Source organism: Carassius auratus, unplaced genomic scaffold (assembly GCF_003368295.1).
Source record: "Carassius auratus strain Wakin unplaced genomic scaffold, ASM336829v1 scaf_tig00214261, whole genome shotgun sequence".
Classification (NCBI taxonomy): domain Eukaryota; kingdom Metazoa; phylum Chordata; class Actinopteri; order Cypriniformes; family Cyprinidae; genus Carassius; species Carassius auratus.
The window spans coordinates 1211-8651 of record NW_020527584.1 but is presented as its reverse complement, the minus strand read 5'-3'; the positions used below and the strand labels follow the sequence as shown (position 1 = coordinate 8651).

At 53.2% G+C, this 7441-nt stretch overlaps 1 long non-coding RNA gene across 1 annotated transcript; it reads left to right on the top strand.

The window, feature by feature from the left end:
• The first annotated feature begins 5315 nt into the window (after positions 1–5315).
• Positions 5316–6789, top strand: LOC113091713 (uncharacterized). Its single transcript, XR_003287423.1, has 3 exons — positions 5316–5528; positions 5761–5892; positions 6529–6789. It is a non-coding gene; the product is annotated as an uncharacterized LOC113091713 (long non-coding RNA).
• Positions 6790–7441: the final 652 nt, after the last annotated feature.

The following is a 7441-nucleotide window of genomic DNA, read 5'->3' as shown; positions in this document are numbered from 1 at the left end:
GGAAGCGGCACTGGCCAGGGCGCTGGAGCAGGAGCCGGACAGGGAAGCGGCGCTGGAGCAGGAGCCGGACAGGGAAGCGGCGCTGGAGCAGGAGCCGGACAGGGAAGCGGCGCTGGAGCAGGAGCCGGACAGGGAAGCGGCGCTGGAGCAGGAGCCGGACAGGGAAGCGGCGCTGGAGCAGGAGCCGGACAGGGAAGCGGCGCTGGAGCAGGAGCCGGACAGGGAAGCGGCGCTGGAGCAGGAGCCGGACAGGGAAGAGGCGCTGGAGCAGGAGCCGGGGAGGGAAGCGGCGCTGGAGCAGGACAGGGAAGCGGCGCTGGAGCAGGACAGGGAAGCGGCGCAGGAGCAGGACAGGGAAGCGGCGCTGGCCAGGGCGCTGGGGCAGGACAGGGAAGCGGCGCTGGGGCAGGACAGGGAAGCGGCGCTGGGGCAGGACAGGGAAGCGGCGCTGGGGCAGGAGCCGGACAGGGAAGCGGCGCTGGGGCAGGAGCCGGACAGGGAGCTGGCCAGGGCGCTGGAGCAGGACAGGGAAGCGGCTATGGCCAGGGCGCTGGAGCAGGACAGGGAAGCGGCGCTGGAGCAGGACAGGGAAGCGGCGCTGGAGCAGGACAGGGAAGCGGCGCTGGAGCAGGACAGGGAAGCGGCTATGGCCAGGGCGCTGGAGCAGGACAGGGAAGCGGCTATGGCCAGGGCGCTGGAGCAGGACAGGGAAGCGGCTATGGCCAGGGCGCAGGAGCAGGACAGGGAAGCGGCGCTGGAGCAGGAGCAGGACAGGGAAGCGGCGCTGGAGCAGGAGCAGGACAGGGAAGCGGCGCTGGAGCAGGAGCAGGACAGGGAAGCGGCGCTGGAGCAGGACAGGGAAGCGGCGCTGGCCAGGGCGCTGGAGCAGGAGCCGGACAGGGAAGTGGCGCTGGAGCAGGAGCCGGACAGGGAAGCGGCGCTGGCCAGGGCGCTGGAGCAGGAGCCGGACAGGGAAGCGGCGCAGGAGCAGGACAGGGAAGCGGCGCTGGCCAGGGCGCTGGAGCAGGAGCAGGACAGGGAAGCGGTGCAGGAGCAGGACAGGGAAGCGGCGCTGGCCAGGGCGCTGGAGCAGGACAGGGAAGCGGCTATGGCCAGGGCGCTGGAGCAGGACAGGGAAGCGGCGCTGGAGCAGGAGCAGGACAGGGAAGCGGCGCTGGAGCAGGAGCAGGACAGGGAAGCGGCGCTGGAGCAGGAGCAGGACAGGGAAGCGGCACTGGCCAGGGCGCTGGAGCAGGAGCCGGACAGGGAAGCGGCGCTGGAGCAGGAGCCGGACAGGGAAGCGGCGCTGGAGCAGGAGCCGGACAGGGAAGCGGCGCTGGAGCAGGAGCCGGACAGGGAAGCGGCGCTGGAGCAGGAGCCGGACAGGGAAGCGGCGCTGGAGCAGGAGCCGGACAGGGAAGCGGCGCTGGAGCAGGAGCAGGACAGGGAAGCGGCGCAGGAGCAGGACAGGGAAGCGGCGCTGGCCAGGGCTCTGGAGCCGGACAGGGAAGCGGCGCTGGGGCAGGACAGGGAAGCGGCGCTGGGGCAGGACAGGGAAGCGGCGCTGGGGCAGGAGCCGGACAGGGAAGCGGCGCTGGGGCAGGAGCCGGACAGGGAGCTGGCCAGGGCGCTGGAGCAGGACAGGGAAGCGGCTATGGCCAGGGCGCTGCAGCAGGACAGGGAAGCGGCTATGGCCAGGGCGCTGGAGCAGGACAGGGAAGCGGCGCTGGAGCAGGACAGGGAAGCGGCGCTGGAGCAGGACAGGGAAGCGGCGCTGGAGCAGGACAGGGAAGCGGCGCTGGAGCAGGACAGGGAAGCGGCGCTGGAGCAGGACAGGGAAGCGGCTATGGCCAGGGCGCTGGAGCAGGACAGGGAAGCGGCGCTGGCCAGGGCGCTGGAGCAGGACAGGGAAGTGGCGCTGGAGCAGGACAGGGAAGCGGCTATGGCCAGGGCGCTGGAGCAGGACAGGGAAGCGGCGCTGGAGCAGGACAGGGAAGCGGCTATGGCCAGGGCGCTGGAGCAGGACAGGGAAGCGGCGCTGGCCAGGGCGCTGGAGCAGGACAGGGAAGTGGCGCTGGAGCAGGACAGGGAAGCGGCTATGGCCAGGGCGCTGGAGCAGGACAGGGAAGCGGCGCTGGAGCAGGACAGGGAAGCGGCTATGGCCAGGGCGCTGGAGCAGGACAGGGAAGCGGCTATGGCCAGGGCGCTGGAGCAGGACAGGGAAGCGGCGCTGGCCAGGGCGCTGGAGCAGGACAGGGAAGTGGCGCTGGAGCAGGACAGGGAAGCGGCTATGGCCAGGGCGCTGGAGCAGGACAGGGAAGCGGCGCTGGAGCAGGACAGGGAAGCGGCTATGGCCAGGGCGCTGGAGCAGGACAAGGAAGCGGCTATGGCCAGGGCGCTGGAGCAGGAGCAGGACAGGGAAGTGGTCAAGGGAAGTGTCGGGGATGTGGCAAAGGTCAATGTCGCCTTTAGGGACATGTTCATGGGAATTTTGCATAATACTTTCTGGGGGTCTTTTCCAATGCTTTTGTTCAGATGTCATGTTTTCCCTGTTTGCTCAAACTGTTTAGAAAGATTTTCTGACTCTCTCTACCACTACTATCACCTCAAATAAATAAAAAATTGCTTGATTTTGAAGAGTTTGTGTTTGGTATCATTTTGCTCTCACATAACCGCTCTCTGGCATCAGTGCTGTAAGTTCCTCTCCCCGAGTACTGGACAATTAGCAAATTATGATCTATCTTTTTTGCCAATTTAAAAGAACTGTTTTGTGTATTTAAATTTATTCTTGGGTAGCTGAATAGTCTGCAGCCATTATTCCAGTTGGAAGTCATTGTATTATGCCGATTTGGTGCTCTAGAAACCTTTCATGAATGCTGAAATTGGTTCCATAAGTTCTTGTGATTCTTGAGGCAATACATTAAAGATGGCATGTTTCTAAGAGACGTCGATTCTTAAACAGTCGTCCTAATAAATATAGGAATAGCATAACCGATGTTACAGGTCAAAAGCTTCTTGTGGACTTATAATTGGAATAAAGCTTGGCGTGTTTGTGAAAAATACGGTTTAAATCAAGTAAGAGGCTTTATTTAAAATGTTTCATGGTAGGGGTGTCGCGATATACCGATATTAGCATGTCCGCAATATTTTATATGAACAGTTCTGTTATGATTACACCACGTTAATACTCCAGCGCCACTACCTGGTTGAGCTCCCAGGTGGCAGTATTGTGTCTTAACGCTGGCACCTGTCACACAAGAAGACACAGCCACTCTGAGGAGAGCAGTGTTTCTCAGAGTAAGTTGCCATTCTTTTTCTAGTCCTAGACTGGGAAATGTTATATTAACCTGTTAACAGCGGTTGTCTGTGTTCCTACATTTAAGTAAAGGGTGATTTTATTTAATAAGTACCACGTTTTCTTTGCTCGTCTTGTTTTTGTATTTTCAATCAATATGGCCTGTGCGTAGCTACGAAAAACTGAGCAAACACATTGCTACGTTAAACTTGTAAAATGTTAAGTTGGTCGCAGTGCCATGCACTTAATGCCTCATCTGCGGTCATTCTTCAATCAGGTTCATTAGTTAACATATAAATGACAATTAATAATGAACAATATTTCCACAGCACTTAGTTCATGCTAATTTCAGCATTAGCTTATGAATTAATAAAATCTCAAGTTGTCTTTGTAAACATTAATGTTCTGTGAACTAACATGAACAATGAATGACTCTACACAATTTATTAATCTTTGTTTGTCAATAAAAATAACGTATTGTTCACTGTTCGTTCATGTTAATTAATACATTAATGTTAACAAACCATCTCATTGTAAGGAGTTACCATAAATATTTATTCCTCACTGTTGAACTTGACCATATTTTCTCTCTTGATATTTCATAGGAGCTACAAAGAAGATGGAGAAAGCCAGAGTATTGTGTCCTGCGTTTATCCTTCTGTTCGTTGGGTGAAAAAGGACAAACTGAAAGACAAAAAATAATTTGACTACCCGCCCCCCAAGGTTTCTATAGTATATCGATAAGGCCACAATAACCGTGATATGAAAAATCTACTATCGTGACAGCCCTATTTAATGGTATATGTGGCTAAAGTGTGTTAGAGATTTAATCTGGATCTTGATTATCCCTGCGATTTGTTTGGTCAATGGAACAGGAGTCTATATTATACATGTATTTTGTAATTGTGTTTATATGAATTTTTGTTTTTTGGGTGGATGTGCAAAATGTAATGGAAAAAGTATTGCTTCCCAGTAAAATAACTTTGATACGTATGCGTTCAGATGAATGTAATAACTTTTTATTATTTTGGGTAAGGTATCGGTTCAAGCCAAATTTCATCCATTTTCTTCAGGAGACTTGAGGACTACCGCACCAGTTTGGAGAACATCGTTAATAAAAACAAGACTTGTAATTTTTTTTAATACAGTTGTTGATTTACTGAATAAATGGTTTGCACACTCTTGTACATTTACTGTTGTAAATTTTGTTCTGGATAATTTTAAGAAAAAAAAAATAAAAGATTAAGAAGAACCGGCACGCACCGCTTCGGTCTGTCTGATGTGACAAGACAGTGCACCACACAAACAGATTTTCAACCAGAGTCTCGACTGAACACAGGAAATCTCGCGAGACTTCAGAATAATCATGGCGGACGATATGCAGGAAGAAATTGCAATGATAGTGTTTGGAATGATTTTATACACGACACGTCGTATAAACATTTGTGCTGTTGCCACAAATCAACAAGATGATCCTCCATCTCTGCTGTCCGCAACAATTTCACTTTGTGCTGCGCCATGACGGCTTCAGTCTTCCATCATCTCGCTTTCTGATTGGATACGGTTTTCGTTTCACGTGATAATCTCCAGAGCGTGCACGCATTTTTCCTCGGGCTTCCCCCCACACATCAGGATTCTGATCGTAAATATTAAACGTGTTAAATATTTACGATTCGCGATCGGGGCGTCTCCGATGTTCTTCCGATCAGATTCGGACACTCTTAACACACCTCACGGCAAGAGAAAATCAGATAACATAATCTGTAGAACAGTCAAGATAATCGGGACATAGCTATGATTGTCGGAAGGGGAGAAATCGGCCCAAAATCAGACCGATTATCTTCTGGCGTGTACCCAGCGTAAATTTATGACATGGCTAGAACGTAGCATTCAGCAGGTCCAACCCAATCATACACACCTGAACAAGCTAATCAAGGCATTTCAGATTACTAGAAAGCTACAGCAGGTGAGTTTGATCAGGGTTGGAATTAACCTGTTTTCCTTCAATCTTTAAAATCCCATTTTACAGAAGTTGGTATTGCAGCAACAAGTAATCGTTTTAGTTTTGTGTTCTTTGCTGTCTGCTTGTCCTGACGCACCGATTCACTGCATTTTCCAGCAGAGATCACAGGCTGGGAGGATGACAGCTCGAATGTATTTCTCGTTGATTGCTGTTTTTTCTGTCTGTTTGGATACTTCAGCATAGCTCGCGCTATTCAAAGACGAACCACAGGTGAAAAGATCTGTTAATTTCATTACAGAACCTGAAGAAATGCAGAAATGAGTGACTTTCAGTCTTTGAAAATAGTTAACATCGCTTATGAATGCGTAGTAGGTTTTAAACCGCTTTTGATATGAAGCAGACAATGCATAAACTTTGTATTTCGGTTTGAGACCCATTGCAAAACCACAGATTTACAAATGGTGAAACCGCACTCCCCTTATAATCCTCTTGAATTCTCTAGTGGATGGTTTCTGTCCGGAGAGGCTGATGGTCGAACCATCCCATCGAGGCTGTTCCTCTGATGAAGACTGCCCTGGAGGGCACAAATGCTGTCGATTTGAATTTGGGCCTGTTTGCGTGCTGCCTGTTTTCAGTGAGTTTCAGTTAATAATCGATGCTAAGGTTAAACTCACACACACACACACATACTAGTAACACTCTGGATTCAATGTAAGTCCTAAGCAGAGAGTTTGCCTTTAGTTGTTCTCTAAAGTCGGATTGAAATCATCCCTTGGGATGGCTTTAAGGACCGGATGGATTTACAAAATAAAAAGGAATAATGCTTCAAACAGTGGTTCTCAATTCCAGTCCCGGGGACCCCTTGCTCGTCCCTTGCTAAAGCCATCCCTTTGCATGTCCCCCTTATTTAACACCCCAGATTGTGATCATCAGCTTGTCAGGAGAGAGATCCAGGAACTGGACCAACAAGCTGATGATTTCAATCCGGTGTGTTAAGTAAGGGTGTTCCATGACTGGAATTGAGAACCACTGACTTGGAATGGAATTCTTTCTTTAGATAAAACTTGCCATTCACCAACCCTGATCAAAGCCGCCTACCTCAGATTTTTCTAATGATCCCAAAGACATTGACTGGCACTGATTAACATGCTCGGGTGTGTTTGACTAGGGTTGGAGCTAAACTCTGGCAGGAATGTGGATCTCGAAGTCCAGATTTAAGGATCTCTGGTCTATATGCACAAACTAAAGCTGACTATCTGTGTTCATGCAGTGAAGCCAGGTCAATGTCCCATACCGGAGATGATCCCACTCTGTGCTGATAGCTGTTTCAATGATGGCCAGTGTCCTGCCACACAGAAATGTTGCCCAACCACCGGTGGCTTTGCATGCAGTGAACCGCGTGGCCAGGGAAGAGGTCAGGCAACTTGCCATGGAAACGGTTCTGGCCAGGGAAGCGGCTATGGCCAGGGCGCGGGTCAGGGAAGCGGCTATGGCCAGGGCGCGGGTCAGGGAAGCGGCTATGGCCAGGGCCGCGGGACAGGGCGCGGGACAGGGAAGCGGCTATGGCCAGGGTGCGGGACAGGGCGCAGGACAGGGAAGCGGCTATGGCCAGGGCGCAGGTCAGGGAAGCGGCTTTGGCCAGGGTGCAGGACAGGGTGCTGGCCAGGGAAGCGGCTATGGCCTGGGAAGCGGACTATGGCCAGGGTGCAGGAGCTGGACAGGGAAGTGGCGCAGGAGTTGGACAGGGAAGCGGCTATGGCCAGGGCGCTGGAGCAGGACAGGGAAGCGGCTATGGCCAGGGCGCTGGAGCAGGACAGGGAAGCGGCTATGCCAGGGCGCAGGATGCTGGACACGGGAAGCGTGCTTAGTGGCCAGCGGCGCAGCGAGCTGGACACGGGCAAGCGGCTATGGCCAAGGGCGGCAGCGAGCTGGACCCGGGAGCGGCTTATGGCCAGGAGCGCCGGAAGCTGCGACAGGGCAGCGGCTAATGGCCAGGGCCGCAGGCACTGGATCAGGGAAGCGGCTTATGCGCCAGGGCGCAGGAGCTGGACAGGGAAGCCGGGCCTATCGGCCAGGGCGCTGGAGCAGGACAGGGGAAAGCGGCCTATGGCCAGGGCGCTGGAGCAGGACAGGGCAGCGCTATGTGCCAGGGCCCAGGAAGCTCGGACCAGGGAAAGCGGGCT